The 24,716-nt window shown below is 36.5% G+C and overlaps 1 protein-coding gene and 1 pseudogene across 7 annotated transcripts in view; both read left to right on the top strand.

Moving 5' to 3' along the window:
• The window catches only part of Lrp1b (LDL receptor related protein 1B), a 1,703,137-nt gene that overhangs the window by 914,184 nt on the left and 764,237 nt on the right, over window positions 1–24,716 (top strand). The gene's annotated exons all lie outside the window — the stretch shown is intronic.
• LOC100729589 (S-phase kinase-associated protein 1-like) lies at window positions 4,443–5,241 on the top strand (annotated as a pseudogene).

The following is a 24,716-nucleotide window of genomic DNA, read 5'->3' as shown; positions in this document are numbered from 1 at the left end:
GAAATAATACCAAGAAAAAAATAAATGTGACTACATCCAATTAAAAAGCATCTGCACAACAAAGGTAAACAATCAACAGAGCGAAAAGACAGCTAATAAAATGGGAAAAACTTTTCCCAGTTACTCCTCAGAGAACTAATGTCTAGAATATACAAAGAATAAAGAAAATTAGCTCCTGCAAAACCAACACTCCATTCAAGACATTGGCAAACAAGCTGCAGAAACCCTTCTCAGAAGAAACACAAATCTTTAGTAGTACAGTAAAAATGTTCATCATCTTTGCCCATTAAAGAAATGAAAATTACACAACTCTGAGATCACATCTTATTCCTGTCATAATGACTATCATCAAAAACAGCAAATGCTCTCAAGGATGTGGGGGTAAATTAACTCTTCTGTGTTGTTGGTACAGATGTAAATTTGTTCAGTTTCTATAAAAATCAGTGTAGACTCTTTAACAAACGAAATTTGAAATTTCATCTTACCTACATATGCAGCTTTTTGGTATATTTACAAAACAAGTAATATAGAATTTACAGTAGCTAAGCTTTGAAAATAGCCTAGATGCCCAGGTGCCCTTCAATGAAGAATGGACAAAGAAAACACGAGATATTTCTATAGCTATAGATATATAATCCATAAAATCATGAATTCAAATTATTTGTATAAAATGGATGGATCTTTAGAAGATAATATTAAGTGAAATACCTAAGACAAAAAAATTAAATATTACATGTTTCTCTCATATGGGGAACGTAATTATAAATAAATTGAAAAGTAAAATAAAATCAGACTTTTTGAAGTAGGGGAAGAGGCAGGGAGATATTGAGGAGAAAGGGATCAAATGTTAATTATATACATATATATATATATATATATATATATATATATATATATATATATATACCAAATGTAAGTATTATGTACTTATAAATATCAATAAAATATTATCAAAATTAAAAAAAAAGATAGGAACAAAACAAGAAAAAAAAATAGGGAGGAGGGAATGATAGAAGGAAGGGAAGGAGGGAGAGAGGGAGCACTGACTTAATTCTTTTTTGCAACATTGATTTAAATCCTAAAGCAGCTTACTGAGGCAGAGTAAAATCCATGCTATTTGACAATTTGCCTGTTTAAGCAGAATAAAATGAACATTTTTCACTTTTCAAGTTGATATTATAATTACACTATAACACTATACTTTTCTTTCAACAGTGTATTAAAATCATGGCTACCAATTCCAAATAATAAACTTCACATAGCCACATAGGTAGAAAAAATAATATTATTCTACTATACTAGTGGTAAGAATTGTTAAATAGAAATGTGGTCACCTCAAAATCAATTATAAGCATAAGCAAAAGTTATAATTTTCATTAATTTTTCTTTCAATGAATACATTAATTATATAATATTAGTACTCAAATAAAACCTAAAAATACTGAGGTTCTGATGTTCTCTATTCAAATAGAATAAAAATATCTTTCAAAGTTTGAATAGTATAATTTAACATTCAAGAAGGCATAATAAAATTTCCTATAAGGGACATTATATAGAGCATGAATTACTCTTTGAATAAAACCACAGAGATTTTTATTCCCATAATTTGAAATGCAATGCCAAGAAAGGCATGATATATTACTATTTACCATGATATGAAAAGAGCCTTTTACTTTTTCCTTGGTCTTTTATTTTTCTTATAAATCAGAAAAAGAAGTAATATAAAGCAGTAAAACATCTCCCCAAACCATATGAAAAGTTGCTGAAAATAATTTGCAAAATATAATGAATGAAAATACTTACTGGTGTGACAGGAGATAGTATTATATGCAAACAATGATAAAAATGATTTTTTTCCTTGCAGATGTCAATTCATGAAATAATTATCCTTCTTTAAATAATAATATATTTCTAAATATGCTAGATTTCATAGTAAATATATTGTACTCATTACTGTATTTTTTGAAATGGCATATAAATATTTATAGGGTAAAAATTAAAATATTGTATAATACCAGACCTTAAGTGTGTAGCTATATTTTTAGCTCACTGATCACTGTGGGCTTCCTACAGGCCACAACCTCCAGTAAAATTATTCTATATTAATGCTTTTGTTTTACACATGAAAATGTCCCAGAGCTACGATGTCTCCATGAAAGACATATTTAATTTTCAAACATATTTGTTCCAGTATATGCAGATAATTTTAAAACAACAAGATAATTTCTTGATATTTTGCTAGTTTTATAAATATGAGATTGAGCTTCAAACATATATTGCTTTTCAGAGCACAGTGGTACAGCCTTTAATCCCAGCACTCAAGAGGTTGATGCAGGAGGATCACAGATAGAGGCCAATCTGGACTGTGTATCAGGACTATCTCAGAATAAAACAAATCAAAATGCTTGCTTTATGTAAAGCAAGAATTGAATCATCAGTTTCAATATGCAAAAAAAACCTATAGTGAAACACTGATTTAGAAGACATCTTAGTGATCAAGCATCTTTTGATATCAATTGATTGACTTGTTCTGGAGATTAAATCCAGGTTCTTCACACTGAACTATACATCTGCAGTTATATTTGTTTTTTGTCTTTTGTGTGTGTGTGTGTGTGTGTGTGTGTGTGTGTGTGTGTGTGTGTACTTTGTTTTTGAGACAAGGCCTCATGAATTATAGGGTGTCTTTCTTGTTTGAATGGAAAGCAAGAAGTTATCAGTGTTTGGTTCCCTGTGGATTTTCCTTTCCTCCCAACTTTATCTTTTCTCTCGATTACTAGCCTTCCTCAAGAGATGAGAGCATAAAGTGTAGTCAATCTTGAGATTTCCTGCTACTTGAATTTACAAGTACTTACCGACACTATCAGCTATCATATGACTGCAAAAGATAAATTTTTGAAAAATTTTCTAATTCCAGGATAAATTTTATAAAATTCCAAAGGTTTAAAATGTGTATTTCCAAAAAAACCCCATATTATCACTTCATTTTTCTAACAGTGTTTCATAAATAATCATTTCAGAAAAGATGCATTCAATGACTTTTCCAAGGACATTATTTGACAAATGTCACATAAAAGATTAATACTACTGATACCAGAACAAAATACTTTATATTTTCTTCCCTTACTTTTTCAACAAAGTTGACATAACTTAGGTTAAAACTTCTTCTGTGACAGAATAACAATTTAGAGATCTATGGACCTAGTTTCAATGTATTATTTTAAGCCATAGAATGTAGAAAATAATTTCCTAGAAAAGTCAATCAAGACCTAAAAAAAAGAGAGAACAGAATAAAAATTTTTGTTTTTGAATTTTAGAAAACTTTATAGAAATTACATTGAAGTGATTTATGTTTTCTCCAAAGCACCAGAAATTAATATATTAAATTGATTGAAATCAGAAAGTGACTGATTATGTGAAATCCATAGAATCTGAGAAGGCATTTCAGTTTTTCTTCACATTTTGAAGTGAGGTCAGAGAGTAGAATTCTTCATCTACAAAAATGAATGAAGTTTTCATTCTAGTTGTGTGTATTAGACAGCTTCCCCATTTCTGGACGTTGTGTCTAACACTCACAGTGTAAGAGAGAGAGGTTTCATTGTCTCAAGTTTTCAGTCTGTGATCAGAAGAATGCAAGGCAGATACATCATAAAAATAGGTGAAGGAACAGAACGCAGTTGATGACATCTGATGAAACAGCAAAGAAGTAGCACTAGAGAAAAATAGCAACTGGTTCTCCATACACTATATTCAAGACCACTCTTCCATGACAGACAGACATACCCAGGAGAAAACTTTAATAATCAGGTAGGGCTGAACGTAGAGGCACAGGCAAGACAAAGGAGGCTGAGGCAGGAGAACTGCTGTGACTTCGAGGCCAGATCAGGTAGAGAGTGAGTTAAGCCAGGGTGAACTGCATAGCAAGACTCTGCCTCAAAAAGATTTAAAAACCTCATGATTTGATATCACATACTTAATGCTCACCATTGTACTCTTTACACTCAACTTTACAGTCAAATACTTCTATTTAAACTAAACTTAATATCCAAAATAGCAAATCCACAATTCCTAACATAATTCAACTGTACTGAGTACAAGAAATGCAATAAGCTTTTCCCTAAAGTATTAACAGTTCTAGAATTTTTATGAAGTTTAAGTAGAAGTCTCTTCTGAAACTTGAAAAAAAATATTGCAAAACTCTGTAGGATTCAAAACAAGTTAGGTATTCCCAAACCACAAATGGAGTAGAGTAAGAATTCCATTATAAAAGTAAAGAATACTGATAGAAAGATGGAAAACAATGAGGTCAAAGCAATATGGAAACCCACAATTTCCTAGAATGGACATTATATACAACATGAATCAAGGAAAAAATGGAAATGAAAACAGGATGGAGTGGCTTTGTATGCCGCCGCCGCCTTTCTCCAACGTGTGAGGACATCTTCCCCCCTCCCCCCGTCGGCCTCTGCCCGCAGTTCTTTAGAGACCAAACACCATGCCTTCAATTAAGTTGCAGAGTTCTGATGGAGAGATATTTGAAGTTGATGTTGAAATTGCCAAACAATCTGTGACAATAAAGAACGTGTTGGAAGATTTGGGAATGGATGATGAAGGAGATGATGACCCAGTTCCTCTACCAAATGTTAATGCAGCGATATTAAAAAGGGTCATTCAGTAGTGTACCCATTACAAGGATGACCCCCTCCTCCTGAGGATGATGAGAACAAAGAAAAGCGAACAGATGATATTCCTGTTTGGGACCAAGAATTCCTGAAAGTTGACCAAGGAACCCTTTTTGAACTTATTCTGGCAGCAAACTACCTAGACATCAAAGGTTTGCTTGATGTTACATGCAAGACTGTTGCCAATATGATCAAGGGGAAAACTCCTGAGGAGATTCGCAAGACCTTTAATATCAAAAATAACTTCACTGAAGAGGAGGAAGCCCATGTACGCAAGGAAAACCAGTGGTGTGAAGAGAAGTGAAAAGTTGTGCCTGACACTGTAACACTATAAGGATTGTTCCAAATACTAGTTGCACTGCTCTGTTTATAATTGTTAATATTAGACAAATAGACAAATGCAGCGGCAAATCAGTTGTATTAGCATAATTGACCTCATTGCATGTGTAGTTTGAGTACAGATTCCAAACCAGTGGCTGAGTTTCTTCTAGTCTGGGCAAAAATTGCTGTTTTTCTTTAATCTGAATAAAAACTGAACTGTGGGTTCTGTGTAGAAAGTCGACATTTCGAGCTTTCCCTCTTTTTGTTTATTGTCCATTTAACTTTAGTGAGCTTTTAAAAGTTGGCACTCTAAATAAAACAACTTGCAGAAAGTTTTCTGAAATAGAATTAACAAAATATTATCTTTATTCAGAAGATGGAAACTGGAAAAAGGCTACTTGAAGTAACTGTTCCAAGTGGGGTTATTTAGGACCTCTTCCAACCTCCTGGCATCAAGCAGTATCACTGGTATAGAGTAGCCTGGATGTAGCTGGGCTGCCTTAGTTGGACCTGAGGACTTGTTTTATTTGTTTTTAAATTTTTTATCTTCTCAGCTTTGAATATGTTGCTTAGAGATTCAGTAACTTCCAAGTTTGTGGTTTGGGGGAGAAATGTAACTAGATAGTTTGTTAGCTTTTCAATTAAAGACACACTTAATTAAAAAAAAAAAAGAAAGAAAGAAAGAAAGAAAAGAAAACAGGATGGAAAATATTTAGTCCTGAAGTTCTGCATCTTGGATCTGGGAGACACAGTAGTAAAATATGAACTCCAAAAGGCTTAGACAGCCACACCCATTTGGTCTTCCTGGTTGCTGCCCAAATAAATTCTAGGCTGAACAAGTCCACTTTCATGGTTGAGGTTTTCCTTACATATGTTCCACATTATCAACCTCTCCATCCTCCTGGGGTCTCCACTAAAACTTTAGCTTTATCTCTACTGCTCAATGAACTGCAGTCTCAGAGTCTCCTTGCTTAACCTGCCAGGCCTTTCTTTGAAATCTAGGTAGATGCCTCTCTGACCGCACAACACTTACATTCAGCATATCTGTAAATCCAGTATCATGTGAACACACCGAGATCTGCTTTCAGTATTAGCAATAACCAGACACCCTTGAGACATGACTATAACAGTGTCTGAGTGACTAGATGGCTGAATAGGGGTAAATAATTCTTGGGGAATTAATTCTTCATGAATCTTTCTAAATAAGGGGTCCTAGGGACTTTCCTAAATAAAGGGTTAGCAATTTGAATTCTTGAGTTTGCAATGACTGAAGTCTTGAAATTCTTAATATACTTTCAAGACATCATTCTTATCCTTGTATAGGGTACTTGGTTTCTTTTTAACGTTCCTTTGATCTAAACTTCACACGTGGTTCCTTCTTGAGAAAAAAATTGAATTTTTCAAATTTTTATGCTCCATCTTTTGTCCCCTATGTCTCACTATAAATGTACATAGAGAGTGCTTGTATTACAGGTGTGCACCACTGTGCCTAGCTTTTGGAGTCTGTATTCTCAACAGAAGCTTCCTGAGTCTAGATTTGATTTCCTACATTCCCATCAGCACCTATCAGCCTTCTTGTCTACTATGCTTATTGCACTCCAAGGCTTTTCTGAACTCCTCTAAAAAATTGGTTCACAGGTTTCAGGTTTCTTTGTATAAAATTTGTGTTTTGAAGGACTGATTTCACTTAGCATTAAAAATATCATCTAATAGTGAACAAAGTAAGTACTGTTGAAAGTGCATTTTTTAGGAAAAATTGTGCATCTTTTACTTGGCATCTGAACTTAAACGAGATATAGAAAAAAATAAATGTATTATATATTTGAGTCTGTATGTGTACGTGTATATGGAGAGAGGGAAGGAGAAATAAAAGAGAGAGGAGAGAGAATACAGATGTGCTAAGGCATAACTTTTGTATGCAAACTTGAGTCTCGATTAATTAGTCAGTACGTGAATGAAATCAAGATCCAATTCTGTTGTTGCTACAAGTGAGAAAAGGCAGTACCATTCTGAACATCCATCCAAGTAGTAACATTACACAAAGCAAGATTTTAAAATAATTTTCTAGGGGACAGGAACTGAGCTCAGTGCTACAGCTCCTGCCTGGCAAGTGTGATATCAGGAGTTTGAACCCCAACACCAAAGAAAGAAAGAAAGGAAGGAAGGAAGGAAGGAAGGAAGAAAGAAAGAAAGAAAGAAAGAAAGAAAGAAAGAAAGAAAGAAAGAAAGAAAGAAAGAAAGAGAAAGAAAGAAAGAGAAAGAAAGAACTTTCAGGAGGAGGACACAACTTTGTGATTATGCTTCTTACTTTCAATTTAATGTCATTGTAAAAACACAAACAAACAAAATCCATGCTTTTAAAATAATTATAACTCCATTCTTTAGGTTGTTTTCAGAGATCCCAAGTTGCTTTGCTTAGATATTTTCAATATATTTTCGACATTTGTACATATTGTAACATAATCCTCTGAAAAGTTAATTGTGTGTGTGTGTGTGTGTGTGTGTGTGTGTGTGTGTGTGTGTAAGATTGGTAAGTTCAGTTTCTCAGGTGACAACCACTGCTGATTTTTCTTCAACATAAAACATTTAAAATTTAGTTGTAAACAACTTGAAATAAATTAAATTGATAAAAATGGCATTGCCTATTGAGTTCTTTATGACAAACATCATGAATTACCTTAATCTGATCCATTTTAGTACAAATGGATCAAAAATTTAGAATTCAATATTTATGCTCATATTTAAAAATTAAAGCACTTTACTCTTTTGGTTTACTGTTAGTTCAGGGATAAGTTTTATTTAGTTTGTTTATGCTTTTTGTTAATGTAGGAAATTGCACCTAGAGCTTTATGCCTGTTAAGTAAGACATACCACTAAGCTACACATTCAACGCAAAATAAAGATTTTTAATAGCATTATGTTCTTTGAGTCAGCCTCATGAAAGGCTAAAATAAGTAGCTAGAGCCATTTAAATAGTTCTAGTGTAAATATATTGATTTATACCAACTTGGAATTCATTGAGGACTTACAAATATAAAAGCATTGTTGGATTAAATACTGTTTTATACCAAAATACAGACAAATTTAGTAATACATTAAATGGGGCTGGGAGGTCAGTGCCTCAGCTGGGCAGAAACAAAGACTTTCCAAGAGAGCCACTATTCATTGGGTGCATACAATGATAGGAGGGGTTAGCAGAAGATCCAAGGTCAGCAGAAGACTGAGAAGTGGATGACTCAGTGGGCAATGGGTAATTTGAGGTAACTCAAGAGAGCAGAGGAGATCTTATGCGAAGAAGGATCTTCCCTTGGAGTGTTTTTTTAATTTTAGTGATCTTAGTTTTAATAGATGGGAGAGGATGGTCCATTCCTAAGAGTTCATGGGAAATTTCAAAATGGTGATATCAATAATACCAAACCTTCATTTATGCCTAAAGAAAGTATGCAAAATTAGCTATTATAAATTTGTGGTCCTCAACAATCTAAATGCCATATTATTTTAGAAATCTATCCCTTCTCATTTATAAGATTTACTTGTCATTTAATTTACATCCTTCTGTTACTAATCTTAGTTCATTCTCTCCCATCATTAAGGTGGCTAGGGAAATGAATACATTCTAGAGAATAAATAAGTTTAGATCCCTGATCTAGTATTGCTTAAGTAATTGTGAACGACTGCATTTCTACCTTTCAAAAGTATTTTTAGTTTCTGCATTCATTCTTTCTTCATAAATTTTATGACACTAACAAGAACATTTAAGAAGTTGTATAAATTTGTGAATTTTAGCTGATGCCTCCTTGTGTCTACCTTATATACTATCTCATCTAATTCAGTAAAATGAATTACTGAAACCAGTGAACTCTATCATATATAACACGTGAAAATGCCTCCTTATTTTTGAAGAGATACCAAGGCAAGGCATTATTACCATGAATCATTACTACCAGGATCCCAGTTTGGTGGTCATAGTCCTTTAAGAGAACTATAATACATGAAGTAAACTCAACATGATGTAGGATTAAAAAAGAACATTGATGAATGCTATGGAATTCACAGAAAGATAAATATTATCATCTAGCAAATTCTTAAATATATAATTAAAAAGGTAAATATAAAAATTTATTTTCCAATGTTCTTGTTTATTTATTCAAAAATTTGTCCACTCATATTTAATGTATGCTTAGATTTGATTAACTTCTTAGCAGCCTTACCTTGGTTATAAACATAAGTTTTATCATTTTGATCCTTGAATTCACATATGCCAGATCAAATATGCCTTTCATTATCTTATTAATATTTTAGGAAGATTTCATGCTTTTTCTCCCAATTATCTTACTTTATTAAACATAGAAGTCTATCTAAAACTACAGTTTCATATCAGATTTAAACATCTTATAGCATGATTTTTCTCTTAATCTCATCATGTCCTATGGTTGAGAGAAGTGAAGTAGAAATTGGTATACTCTGAATCTATTTCTCCGCCTGTAAAGGAGGCAGTGATTTGTTAGGTGTCATTCTTCTGTGCCTTTTCCTTTATACTGTTTGGATAAGGAATGGGAATATGTGGTGAGACAGGGAAAGCATCATTGTTATAAAACTAGTCATTTGTTGATGACAGAGTCTGCATGGTCCTGCTTTGTCTTATTACACTTTCTGCTGGGTAAATACTGTGATGATCTCTGCAATATTGTGTTATATTTTCTTGGGGTACTTTTGCACTACGTTGTCCAGAATGACATCATCACAAGCCCATAAAATTACAACTGCCATTGGCTTTCATGGTGTCTCCAGGATTTTTTGAATTTTTTTTTTTTTTGTAATCCTCTTCAAAAGAAATCCCGGGAAGTAGCAAAGCCACTTTGAAACCACTTAATGAAGCATTTATTATATGAGACAAATCTAAGTGAGACATACTCTGGTTTTTCTCAAGCACACAGATGTAAGAGAATCCTATGCAAACCACCCCCCCCCCTTATTGTCCCAGTGGACAAATGGGCACAAATCACTGTGCTCATGTAGACACCCAAACTTCACAGCCACTGCTTTAAACTGTGTTAAAAAACCTCCTTGCTTGTGAATGTTTACTTATAGATGTGCATGCACACATGTGTAGGTATGCTTCCATACATGCATGGAGTTGTGCACACTCATATCCACCTGTGTACATGTGTTTGCATTTACTCTCGGGCATGCCTCTTGTCAAGAGCTGCTGATCTGTATCAGTTTCTCTAAGAACTGAAACAGGACAGTCTCTGTATATAATAGGAGTTGAACTATTAGAGGAAGTCCAGTCTTCTTAATTATTACACAGATTTTGTTTTCCACTGCAATTAAGGTAACATTTATCATTGTTAAGTGAAAATTAAAAGCTTTCACTACAAAGAAATTAATCTGGTAGTATAAATTGCTCTATTCAGAGGGCTTGCCCTAATTTTATTCTCTCCCTCCCTCTCTCTGTTATGCTTTTGGTACTGGGTGTTGCACCCAGTGACTTCACGCTAAACCAAATCCCAAGGCCTTTTAAAAAACGTGTTTTGTTAATACGTGTTTCCAGTCATGATGTTTATGTTTATCTGAGGGAGTTGGATCATGTAAGCAGCATGTCCATTGTTTTTACTACCTTCTCATTCTCAGTCTCCACCCTCCCCGGTCTCTAGATCCCATTCCTCTGTTTTTTCATTATTATTTTTCTTCAGATGTGATATACAATGATCATTGTGGCAATTGGTACATACGCATGACACATTTTAAATCTTCTCATCATCCTTCCTGTCTCCTCACACCCCACATTCAATTTCTTTTTCCCATTCACATTTGCAAAAGATACATCTGCCTGTTTTCCTTTATCAGTCTTTTACTTTGCTCTTTATTTGGACTTTGGATTTCTCATATAAAAAACTCTTATGATATTTAAACCTGTATGTCTAGTTTATTTCGTGTAACATTATGTTTTCCATTTGCATCCATTTTGTGACACATAACTCATATTTATATTTCTATATACCAAGTCATTTTCCATGATGTATAAATGCCACAGTTTCTTCTTTCGTTCATCTGTTGAGGGACGTGTAGACTGCTTCCCTGATTCAGCTATGAATTGTGCTGCTATAAAGTATGTATGCATGAAATGCTGTAAGATGATGTTTTTTCCTTGGAAAGTTAGTTAAAAAGAAATTAGCTGAGTCAAATGGAATTTCTATTTTTAGCTTTTGAGAAATCTCCATACTGGTTTCCATAATAGTTGCCACCAGCAGTGTATCAGGTTCCTTTTTGCTGTAGTTACACTAACATTTGTTCTTATTTTCTTGATGAGTGACACACCTTTTTCAGAAGTAAGATGGAATGTTAGTGTATTAATTTGCGTTTCTGGAATGCTCCAGGACATTGACATTTTTTCACATACAGTGGTAACTTGGCTGACAGATGCTTTTGATTGCAAGCCATTTGGTTTGCAAAGAGAAGTACTGGGCAAACTTTTGTTTTGTTTGCAAAACCTGCATCTGGTGATGGACACAACCACATCTGTCTTTCCCACAGGAACACTACGTGGTCTTCTTTTCTAGAACTGTGAAAAAAAACTAAGTTCACAAACCAAGGTATCACTTTGCTTATTGACCATTCACACTTCATCTGACAAGTACCTGTTCATATCACTTGACCAATTTTTTTTCTTTTTCTTTTTCCTTTTTATCGGTACCGGGGATCAAACTCACGACTGCCTGCTTGCAAGGCAGGTACTTATGCCGCTGAGCTAGATCCCCAGCCCCACTTGACCAATTTTGATTGGTGTTTAATTTTGAGTATCCTTATTTTCTATATTTCTTTATATATTCTAAACCTTGTCTGTTATGTGAGGTATAAATGGCAAAATTTTTCCCATTGTCTAGATTGTCTCCTCACTTTGTTGTGTGTTTCTTTTGTTATGCCAATATTTTCAAATTTCATATTATCCCATTTGTTTATTTCTTGTAAATTGGAACTCTGTTCAAAACGTCCTTCCCCACACCTATGACTTTAAGCGTTTACTTGTTTTGCATTTCAGCAGATTGTTTCTGTTTTAATATTTACATCACTGATCAATTTTCATTATAATTTAGTACGTGATAAAAGACATGGGTCTAGGTACAGGCAAAATATACAGGTTTCCCAGAACCATCTGTTAAAGAGGCTAGCATTTCTCCAGAAAATGTTTTTGATCCCTTTGCCAAAGATCAAATAACAATATCTCTGGAACTGTTGCTACAGCCTCTGTTTATGGATATATGTCTTGTTTTGTTTTTCACTACCATTTTCTAAAAATCACTGTAGACTTATGGTATATCTGAAGTCAGGTATTTGTGATGCCTCCTTTAGCTTCTGTTATGTTGTACTGGAATATCATTTGATGCTAGAAAGTCTTTAATTTCTTTTGTGACTCATTAGGTTATCAGGAATACATTAATTTTCTGAGTGTTTATAAATTTATCTGTGAATTTTTTGTGATTGATTTCTAGTTTCAATCCACAGTAGTATGATATTATACATGGAGTGATTTTGATTCTTTTGGATTTAAACTGGCTTTGTGGATGTACATGTGATCTGTTTTATAGGAAGTTACATGTGCTGTAAAATGTTTTCTGCAATAGAGTAAAGTTAAGGACATTTGTTCAAAGGTGTGATTCAGAATTTATATTTCTTCGTTGATTTTGTCTAGTTGATCTATCTTTTTATAAAAACTACTTTTGACTCACTCACTGTAACAGTTCTGGTGTTTATTTGATTTTTAATATCTTGAAACATATTGTTTTTAAAGTTAGGCTCTCCAGTTTTAGGGCATAAATATTTACAAGTGTTCTCTCTTTCTGTTGGATTGTTTCTTTAATGAGTATGTAATGACCTTCTTAGCTTGAAGTTTACTTTGTCTAAGAGTGAAATTCCAATCCTGCTTGCTTTTGGGGTTTAGATGCGTTAAATATTTTTTTATTGTCCTTTCATTTTTCTGTCCATGATTAATGAGTTTCTTGAATACCACAAACTGTTAAATTACATTTTGTTTGTTTGCCTGTTTAATTGGTTTTGGTTTGTGGTATAGATTCTTGCTAAGTAGTTAAGGCTGCCTTTCAATTCTCAGTTATTGTGCTGTCGTAGCCTTCTGAATGCTGGGTATGTACCACCATTCATGACTTGACTTCTGTTTTCAGATCCATTCTGTTAATCTGTTTTTTTCTTTGGGAGTTGAGGTCATTAACATTGAGATTTATTATTGAAAGGTAGTTATTTATTGCTGGCATTGCATACTTTTTAATTGTTGTTGTTGGTTTCCCCTTTAATATTCCTTTTTTTTTTTTTTTTTTTTTTCTTGGTACTGGGAATCAAAATCAAGACCTTATACTTGCCCGCAGGCCATTGTGCCACTGAGCTATATCCCCGGCCCCTATTACTTCTTTTTTGTTTGTTTGTTTATCTATTTGCCTTGCTTGAAGTATTTATTCCATCTTAATTTTTGGCTTTGCTAGCTTCATTGTCTCTGTCTAGAATACTCTTGAGTTCTTTATGGAATGCTTGCTTAGATTCACGTATCTGTTATTTTGTTCTTTTTTGTGGAAAGTACTTATTTCTCCACCGATTTTGAAAAAGTTTTCAAAATATATGAATCTGGGATGGAACTTGTTTATTTTTGGGATTTGAAATACTTTATTACAGGCCCTCCAGGCTTTTGAAGTTTGATTGAGAAGTTTTTAATACTAGTGAGTTTTCCTTTATATAAGATCATAGGCCTTGATCTGACCGCTTGTTAAGATTCTTTATTTTTTTGTTGAACATTTGAACTTTAACTGAAATGTGTCATAGGGAGCTTTTTGTTTTTCATCACAGTTGCTGTTCTGTGAGCTTTATCTACTGATATGTAAAAACCTTTCCTCATTCTTGGAATGTTTTCTAATATGATTTCTGTAAACAGGTGTTTTATTCCCTATGTGCTGTCTTTTACTTTCTCTCTAATTCCAATTAGCCATAGACTAGTCTTCTTAGTGTCATCCAGTAGCTGTTGGGTGAATTTCTCTTGTTCTCTTACCATTTTAAGGCTTCTCTGTGTAATCTGTTGTGATTTATTATTTTTCCTTCAATTTCAGAAACCTGTGTTTACATTGGTAATCACGGAAATTTATGCAATCTATATAGTTTTTATTTTTGTTATTGTCAGAAACCTGTGTTTGCAGTCTTTATCTTTGGTAAATTTGTGGATCAAGATTTGAACTGTTTTGTAAACTCCTTTAATCTATTCATGTCTTGAATATCCATATTGTTCAGTTCGTATGATGGTCCCTGAGTATTTGGGTCATGCCCTCTTGAACACGCCAAGTTTCTTTCCCTCTTCCAAAATCAATTTGTAGTTCTCTGTTAACTAGTATTTGGTTTGCTCTTAATCATTGTCCACTGTATCTACTAAGAGAGTTAGACAGTGTTGGAGACAATTTGTTGCATTTTTTTTATATTATTTTTTGAAACTGGGAGTTGAGGTCAAGTAGAGTCAAGAGAGAGTATAGTTGGCATAATTTTTTTTTTCATTAGATTGTGTCTTCCACTGACGTTTTCATGACTCAATTTGCCAAAAGATAGTTTTCATCCCATTCAGCTATTCATTTTAAAAGGTTTATATCTTATCACTATATTAAGGGGGGGTCGTAACACCATTAATAGATATGATCATGTGCCACTTAACTGTGTTAAACCTTGCATTTAAACTTTCACTTTATCTGATCATTTTATAATTTGTACCTCTGTGATATGGAAGGAAAAGAGAAGGGAAGAGACGTTGGGTTGGGTGATAGAGGAAGAGAAGTAAAGAGGAGAAATAATAGATAAGATAATTAGCTCTGAGGTCAGGCATTCTTAGAGGTCTTTCTTGTTGGAGTAAAGGGGTAGTGTTGTGAATTTTATGAATATATCTTTGGGGGCAGGAGTCAGATATAGGAGGAAGTTTGTGTAATTCAAGATGAGGTAAATCTGGACAACTTTCAGAAGTTATTGATAAATCTTTGTACTTGAAAGGTGATGAAGAGGCAAAGGAAAACAAAGAGATAAAAAGACTGAAAATAATACAAAAGGGAGAGGAAAGAAATTTAATTGGAGATAAGTCAGGAGTCACTGTAAACAAGGAAAATGAAAAAGAAGAATGCAAAAAATTGGAAAAAACATTTTAAAATGATACTAATACAGAAGCTCTAATTGAACACAAGTGGAGAGGAGTGAAAAAAATAGACAATTACATGAAAGAAAAAGACAAATAAATCTAAAAAGAAAAAGAAGAGAAATAAAGAATAGCAAGAAAGCAAAACAAAGCAAAAAGCCCACCAAAATCTGGCAGAAATCCAGACTAAATACTCCAACCAGAGAACATACATGCAGTTCCATGTTACTGCTATGCATTAAGTCCTCACTGGGTACCCTCTTGCTTAGGTATACTAAGGCAGCCACACCAATTCTCACCTGTCTGAGGTTGCTTACCAGGCTGTGATGAGGGATACAGTGCTCTTCAGGGTTAGGGCTGCTGATGTGGAGAAGGGTCCTGCATGTGCAGTCTGTCCCAGGAGTTTCCCTTGTGCAGTGCTGGTCCAGCGCAGTAATAGTCAGCTGTGTGAAATGCTCTTAAAAATCTATGTGTATCATCTTTTATGTACATCTCCAGTTCTCAGAAAACATGAAGCATCAGCAAATCTTCTGAGTATTTCTGGTAGGACTCCTGCCATCATATTAGATCTTCCTGGGCTCTTTTAGTTTTGAAACTAAGTTGATAAATTGCTCAGGGGGAACTCATACTTATAATCCTCCCACCTCAGGCTTTCTGAGTTCTGGAATTTGAAGCCTGTGCAACGAAATTAGCCCTTACGTTTGTTTCACATTACTACTGTAGAGGAACCAAGAATATATTGAGAGATTTTTCAGTCACAGAAAACATAAATATGAAAGCAAATAATGGTTGGGACACTCTACTAATTCCTATATTTCAGTAAGTCCTTTCACATTAAATTTTAAAGTAGAGTTTAGAATATTAATATTTTATAATTGTGATATGTATGGAATCATTCTTTCAGTACCCCATAGAATTATTTTTTACTCTCTCGCAAATAATCCTTAATTTTTTCATTAACCTTTGAACATTTATGAAATAAGCAGCTAAATAACCCTTAATCAAATACTTTAAAAACTACTGAGACTCTATTGGTAGCCTTTCTAAACTCACAGGTGAGAAAAATATCATATTAATCATGGGAGCTTTTTTGTTTAGTCAACACGGAGTTTGAGCCCTTCATATAAACTAAGAAATTTATATTATGCATTTGGAGTTAATTGCCTGAAGAAAAACAGTAGAGAAGTCTGAAGATTAATTAGAGGTGAGCGGTAGTTCCACAGATAATCTATGATATATTTAATGTCTCTGTAAATAAGTATTATTTTCAGTAATGCCTGAAATTAAAAAGTGGCACTTAAGATTGTGGAGTAATTGTCTGAATAGAAATGCTCGTTACTCTTCCCACCAGCTCTGTGCTGCCACGGGGTACACAGGAATGTCCTGGCTTGCATGCTCCAGAGCATCAAAAAGCCCAAAACAGTTGAAATGCCAGGTTATTATTGGGCTGTGCTCCATATCACTGTTTTCTAACTATAATACTCTAGTATGGCTTTAGGGTGAATTTTAGTCATCAATAGCCATGTTAATTACTCTGAAACTTACTGGCAGGTTATAAGAATGGAGTCATGAGATACTGATAGTTTGGGTAACTCAGAAATCTAGAAAAATGGCAGAATAATTTGGTCCCATTCCATCACTTAGGTTTAACTAAACTGAGCTGGAGTCATGAAATATGACAAAGCAAAATGAAAACACACAGGAGGGCGAATTCTGGGATTACTTTTTTAGGGATGACTAATAATAGAGACAGTGTAGATAAAATGCTTCAGTGGACTCAGATGCTTTCCCTTGATTGTTTTGAACCTTTTTAGCAGTGTGATGAGAGCATCTGGGTCAGTGTACAGCTGTTGTACAAATTAGCAAATCCTATTTTCCCTATGAGAACAGAGCAGTTCTGTGATACCACACATCGCCCATCTGGCTCACGAGAGAAGGGCGTGCTGGCTCTGGGTGGTTGAATCTGGGTTGAAGTCCAGGTGGTGAGAGGCTTAGCTCTTCCAGAAGTGCTGGAGTTTTTCCATACACATTAACAACACATTTAATGCCATGTTAGTAACTAACTGGTAGCAATCAAAATATGTTACAATTATTTCCCTCATGTAAGTGCTCATTAAGGAGCTGAGAGGTACCAGATACTTAGAGCCCCGTATTCGTAAGACTTATCTCACCATAAACATGGGTAGCATGTCAGTAACATTTTAGCAGCATTTACTTTTAAAACTGTCATTTAAAAATGGCTTTAGGAACTACTTTTATTGTGAACCTGTCATATGATGCCACTACGTTATTTCTTCTTTAGATCTGCTCCATAAATTCCTCAGACAGACATAAAAGAAATGTCTGTCTCCAAACTAAGAAGATGCTAACACTCCAATGAATGATTCAGACAAGTCTACGTTGGCAAATAAATTAGTTTATTGTGTTACATGACTAATGGCATGATTGAAGTTACCATGCCTTTCTCCTAGGATATTGGTTTTACAAGACTCTAATTAAAATAGCAAAAGCAGTATGAATGCAGTGTATAATTAAATGCCCAATGAATATTTAAATGACAAATAAATATCCTTATTTGAATCCATATATATTTTATTTCCTATCATATTTAAATATTTTAAAAATCCGCTTTAAGAGGACTAAGTAATATGTATTAGATATCTAGTAAACAAAGACAAATTTTTGTTATTTTATCTTTTACTACATTTTAGTATATGTTTAAAATTTGTAGATGCTCATGCTTGTGTCACTTGGTCTTGAGAAATAACATAAACTGCATGAAGTACTTTTTTATAATGTCCAAGACTTTTTTTATTAGATCAAGGGTATTTATTTCAATGGCAGATAAAGGAAGTTTCAAAAAAGTTTTATTGTCTATTTAAGGTCATACAATGAATTTTCATGATTATTTTCAAAGATTCTTCAGCTGGAAATAATTTTCCCTGGGCGACATTTGTTTATTCATAATTTTTTTAATTCTATAAACATAGTTTGATGGCCATGAAATTTGTTAACCTGATTAATAATCCAAATATTTTTCATAGCATATTTTTACATTTTATAAATTAAAAATTTGAGTAGTTGTAACAATTTACTATATGACAAAAATCTGTTTATAGTGAAATAACATTAATATAAGCATTTTCTCACCTTTAGATTTCAAGATGAATATTATGTGACCATTGACTGCATAATGTGAAGACAAAGATAATTCTTTGTTTTCCAGTGATATTTAGAAAGGAAAATTGTTCCCATCATTTAAAATTTAAATTAGCAGAAAGTGGGCAAAATGAATTGAATATGTAACATATGTAAAAATTCATTGTAATTTCCTTGTGAATTGAATTAAACTTAGCAGTTCTCTTCCATATTCCTTTCACTCATTATTCCTCTTAGTTTCTCATGCCACTTTCTTACTGTTTCTTTCCCTCAATTTTGAAACATATTAGTTAACTGATATTTGCTTGAGAGACATTTTTAATAGTTGTTAGGGGAAATAGTTGATAGTGTTATACAATTTCTTTTTTAATTTTAGCATTGGAAAATTATTATTTCTGAGAGTTTTGTGTAGCTTAAATGCTTCATGAAACTGGAGTGTTCTGATCGAGGAAAAGTAACTAGAGACAAGTTATTCTCTGTTGAACGATCACCTTTGAACAAAGATCAGTGGTTATCTCTGTAATTGCATAAGATCAGACAGTCAGGAACATAGATTAGGTACCTAAAGGAACAGCTTTCAATTATTTCAGAGACATTCCTTGAATGACACTGTGTGTCAGCTATCGTACTGGGGAATACATGATTGTAGTTACTTACGTGAAGCACTGGAATCAAGGAGTGACTCGTGATGCATGGCTTGTGCATATGAGGAACCTGTGTTTAAGGTGTCGAGACCTTTTGGTGTACTGTTTCCATGAAAAACCAGCTTTAGTCTCTTATTTTTGACCTCTTCTCATGTGACCTTTAAGAGCAGTTTCTAAAAGTCATAGGGTTTCTATTATTGGCTTTAGTTTTCAAGACAAAGTATATGCCCAAATCATTTAGCTCATAAGAGACATGTAATTTGACATACTGACTTCAGGGTATGTTAGGCTTTCAGAAACAATGATTAAATCTTGTATATTGAAAATGTTATTTGGTTATTCAATTAATTTAGCCCAAGAGGATTTATAATCTATAAAATAAGTATTTGAAAAAAACTAGTATTCTCTATTTCATACATATTCTTTTGCTTAGAAGTTATTTGGTAGTTAAAAAGCTTTATTCTTATAAATAGTTCACTAATTTCTATCAAAAATTTTTTGCTATACTTTAGATATACATTATGATAACATTCATTATAGGGAATTTTTGCCTATACATAATATATATTGCTTCTATTTTTATTTTCCATTGATCTTCTTCCTTCAATCCCTTTTCCTTCTTATTTGCAAAATATTTTTCCACTTTTTCCTTCCAGTCTCTATTTTTCTCCTTGTCCTCCCTTCTTATCCCCCTACCTTGTTCCCCTTCCGATTTTAACATTCGCCTCCATTTTCCTGACATCTATTATGGATTTCAGTCCTTATTTCTGCTTTCAGATTCTCATATCAAAGAAACAGTGCTGTATTAAAACATGAGTGTCTTATTTATTTCACCAAGAGTAAGGTCTCAAGGTGCATCCATTTACCTAGAAATTGCTCGACCTAATCTTTCTTTATGGCTGAAGTAGTACTTCATTGTATAAAAATTTAAAACTCCCACATCTTCTTTATCCATTCATTAAGTTTTCAAAAATGTAGCTATTACAGACTGTGCCACTATAGTCATGGTTATGCGTATAGCACTATGGTATAATGATTTAATTCTTCAGGAGAATAACAAGAAGGGAATAACTGGGTCAAATGGGACATTCAGTTCTAGATTTTGAGGAATCTTAACACTGATTTACATATTTGTTGCACCAGTTTTCACTCCCACCAATAGTGGAGAAGCTTTAATTTTTCCCCACAGCCCCATCAGCATTTGCTATTGGTTAATTTCTTAATAATAACCATTCTTTCTGGAGTGAGGTAGAATCTCAGTGTTGTTTTAATTTGCATCTCTAGGATGATCAGTGATGTTGAACCTTTTTTCCTAGATTTATTTGATGTTTCTACTCCTTCATATAATATTGTCTATTCATTTCAAATGTCCTTTTTTGGATTGGGTCTCCATATGTGGAGGGATCTGATTTTTTTTTTTTTTTGAGCTCTCTATATATTTTAAGTATTAGTCTTTTGTCGAGAAATAGCTAACAAAACTATTCTCCTACTCTGTGGATTGTCTCTTCATTCTGTTGGTAGTTTTCTTGTTTGTGTGTGCAAAAGACTATTTTTTTTTTTAAGAAAATAGAATCTAGGGATGGAGATTTAACTCAGCGATTCAAGCACTTGTTTAGTAGGTGCAAGGTCATGAGTTTGATCCCCAGTACTTAAAAAAAAAAAAAAAAGAAAGAAAAAATGAGATCCCATTTGTTGATTCTTTGAGATATCTCTTATGCATTCAGGATTTTTTTCATAAAGTCTTTTCAAACAGCTGTGTCTTCAAGTGTTTTAATTAGTCTATCTAATCATCTTATCATATTTAGTCTAACTAGTCTATCTAAACACTAATTGTTGGGAGCCACAGCACCACTAGGTCACCCTGAATGACGGACGTGAGGCCTGTAGGAAAGAGCAAAGCCTGAGCTAGATTACCCCTCCCATCGAGTGTGCTAAGATGGCGCTTATCTCCTGCTTGGTAAACAACCCGCCCTGTAAGATCTCCTGCTTCACAACCCGCCCTGTAAGATAGTCTGCCTAGCAACAACTATAAAAGTGAGTGCCTCTCCCGCCAAGAAAAAAAAAAAAGAAGCAGAAGAAGCATGCAAGGAGCCACGGAGAGCGGACCGGTAGAGGCTTCGGGACAGACTGTAGGGAGAAGCACACAAGGAGCCGCGGAGAGCGGACCGGTAGAGGCTTCGGGACAGACTGTAGGGAGAAGTACGCAAGGAGCCGCGGGGAGCGGACCAACAGAGGCTTCGGCCGGGAGGATTCCCGGGGCAGGCTGTACGGAGAAGGAAAATAAAAGAAAAGGTTGTCCACTGCCAGACTTTGTTGTGTGTCCTTCCTGCCGGCCGGGAGTGACACCGACATCTGGTGGCCCGTACGGGGAGCTGATCACCCCCGAGACGTGGCAGTGGACAACGCTCCAACGCAGAGCTGCAAGACAGGTGAGTAGAGGATAAACCTGGGCCCTGGGTGGCGCGCACCTACAGGGTTTGTAGACTCCTCTCAGGCTCACGCGTAAGTGGCGGATTCCTTGGGCCTCACGCAGTGAGTAACATATTAAAAAATGGGAAACATGCTAGGTAGCGGCACTAAGAGTGAGGGTGGTTGCGGGGAAAGCTCTCAAGAGCTTACAAAAGTACGCAGGGTATTTGAGCAGGCCCAGTCAGGGAGCTCCCGAGAGGGGTCCGTCAAGGGGAACAAAGATGCTAAGGAGGAGGACGGGGCTCAAGCCTCGGAGTCGTCTGACTCCGAGGACGAGGGAAGGTTGAATGGTGAGGAGGCCAAAGAGACCAGCTGTCAGGGGCCTAAGTCGCTTGATGGGGAGACGCAAGGCTCTTTCGCTGCGTTGCGCCGCGAGTTGCGCTCCGCTCAGCTAGGCTTACGAAAAAGCAGAGAGCTTCTGAGCGCCCCCTGGCAGGGGAGGGAGACAGAACCTTCTGCTCCACCCTGGAACTCGTTCCCGGAAGCGGTCCCTCACCGCGAGACCGCCGCATGGGAACTCCCCCCTCTTCGGTCAGTACAGGAAATAACACACAGGCCGCCATTTTCTACCCAACCGCGGCCGCCATTTTATGATGCTCTGCCGCCGGCGGGACGTTATTTCCACAGACAGCTGTGGCATGGGGGTCGTGTGTCTAATGAAGACCACCCGTTCCCAGGGATAGATAGCGGCCCCTATGGGATATATCCTGTACAGATGGCCATGGGTCAGGGACGTAATGTGTGGGAACCCTTTGAAATAAAGCAGATTAGAGAACTTAAAAATGCAGTTACAACCTTTGGGCCGACTGCGCCTTACACCATTGCCATGCTGGAGAACCTGTCTTCTGGGCCCCTCACCCCCGCGGACTGGACTCAGCTGGCAAAGGCGTGTCTGCCCTCGGGTAGTTACCTGGATTGGCGAGCCTGGTACGCCGAGTTCGCTGCCGAACAGGCGGAAAGAAACGCTAACCAAGGGAACCGGGGGTGGAATAGAGACATGCTTATGGGGGAAGGCCAACACGCTGATAATCAGACTCAGTTCCCTGGTGCAGTTTATGAGCAGATCAATACCATTGGGCTTCGCGCCTGGAAGCAGGTGAATGGTGCCGGAACGGCATCCTTGTGCCTTTCTAAAATAGTCCAGGGCACAACAGAGCCATTCGTTGATTTTGTGGCTCGGATGCAAGATGCCGCCGATAAGATCTTTTCCGATAGGGAAGTGGCTCAACCGCTGGTTAGGCAGTTGATTTTCGAACAATGCACAAAGGAATGTAAGGCAGCAATAGCCCCACATAAGAATAAGGATCTTATCGCCTGGATCAGAATATGCAGAGAAATAGGGGGGCCGCTTTCTAATTCGGGAGTTGCAGCTCTTCTGGCTGCGGCAGTGCAACAAAGGGGACCTCGCGGGCCTAGAGAGGAACATAAAGCCAAGGGGTGCTTCAGCTGCGGGGACCCAGGACACATTACCCGGAGGCAGTCGCTTCATTGGCCCTTGAAGCGCATGATAGAGCTGTCCAACATTTTGGCTCAGGACCACAAGCCATCCGAGTACCCTATACCGCCAGCCAGATCAAGACCCTGGCTGCCTGCATAGATGCTTGGGCCATTTTGAGATGTGTTTTCCATGGGGATATAGACAATCAATACCCTAAAGACCCTATCTTGTCATTTGTTACTCAGCACCCTGTAATTTTTCCAAAGGTTACTGCCTCTGAGCCATTAGTTCCAGCAACTACAATATATACAGATGGCTCCAAGACGGGGATAGGCGCCTATGTGATCCTAGGCAAGCCCCCGGTTACCATACAATTTGAACCAGATCAGCCTCAGGTGGTGGAACTGCAGATCGTTAAAATGATTCTTGAAAGGTTCTCAGGACCCATTAACATTGTCTCCGATTCTAGGTATGTGGTCAATGCTATGCAAGTGCTTGAGACTGCCGGTTTAATTAGATCCACTTCCACAGTGGCTGGGCTGTTCCTGTCTATCCAGACATTGCTTCAGAACAGACACCATAAGGTCTTCACCACCCACATAAGAGCACATACATCCCTGCCAGGGCCTATGGCACAGGGGAATGCGGCTGCTGACACTGCCACTCGCCCGTTATGGATTTTTACCTTACTAACACCAATCGAGCGAGCCCGTGCCTTCCATGATAAGTTTCATGTCAATGCCAGGACACTAGCAAACCATTTCCATGTTCCCAGAGCAGATGCACGAGATATCGTGCGACTATGTGACTCCTGTGCCACATACAAACCTGCCATACCGATGGGAGTAAACCCTCGAGGTTTGATCCCTGGTGATGTTTGGCAGATGGACATCACACATATACAGGAATTTGGGACTCTTAAATATGTTCATGTTTCCACAGACACCTGTTCTCACGTCATATTTGCAACAGCAGAAACAGGTGAAAAAGTGTCTAATGTGATCAATCATTGCCTGGCGGCTTGGGCCGCATGGGGCAAACCAAAAATATTAAAAACTGATAATGGACCAGCCTATATAGGCAAAGCCTTCAATGAGTTCTGCAAAATGATGGAGGTTCAATTAAAACATGGTATCCCATACAATCCCCAAGGTCAAGGAATCATTGAGAGGGCTCATAGAAGCCTCAAAGAAATTTTACAAAAACAAAAAGGGGGAGTAGGCCAAGGCCTGGCCCCAAAGGCACGATTATCCATGGCACTATTCACACACAATTTTTTAAATTTAAATAATGATAATTGCTCCCCAGCTATGGAGCACTGCAACCCTTCCTCCAACCATAAAGGGTGGGTTAAATGGAAAGATGTCCTAACAGGACAATGGATGGGCCCGGATCCGGTAATCAGCTGGAGCCGAGGCGCGGTTTGTGTTTTCCCACAGGAACCGGGACGAGAACCACTGTGGGTACCGGAGAGACTGACACGGGCAACAAAGCCCTCGACTGAAGATCAGACCTGCCCTACCGGAGATCCATCACAGACCAACCAACAAGATGAATAGAAATAGCGGTAGCCCAAAATGGACAAAAAGATCCTCAGGCATATGCATGGCTCGCTCGCCTAGCCTACGACCGAGTCTAGGGGCGGTGAGCTTCCCACACTCCTCCTCTAAAAAATTATGACATAGCTGGGTAGGAGAGTCAATGACGGGTAAGAGCGTACTCCCCCGGTGCGACTCAACCTAAGCCAGGCCCTACCCCATCCTGCACGTAAGCCGCTGGACTGTTAGATGCTGCCCAGGTCTAAATTTCTCTCCGAGGGGATTTCTTTACGGAGAGGA

The sequence above is a fragment of the Cavia porcellus genome, unplaced genomic scaffold (genome assembly GCF_034190915.1).
Source record: "Cavia porcellus strain 051 isolate PalLab524CR breed Dunkin Hartley unplaced genomic scaffold, mCavPor4.1 scaffold_12, whole genome shotgun sequence".
NCBI classification, from domain to species: domain Eukaryota; kingdom Metazoa; phylum Chordata; class Mammalia; order Rodentia; family Caviidae; genus Cavia; species Cavia porcellus.
Note: the sequence above shows the minus strand (reverse complement) of the source record. Positions and strands in the feature narration are given on the sequence as shown.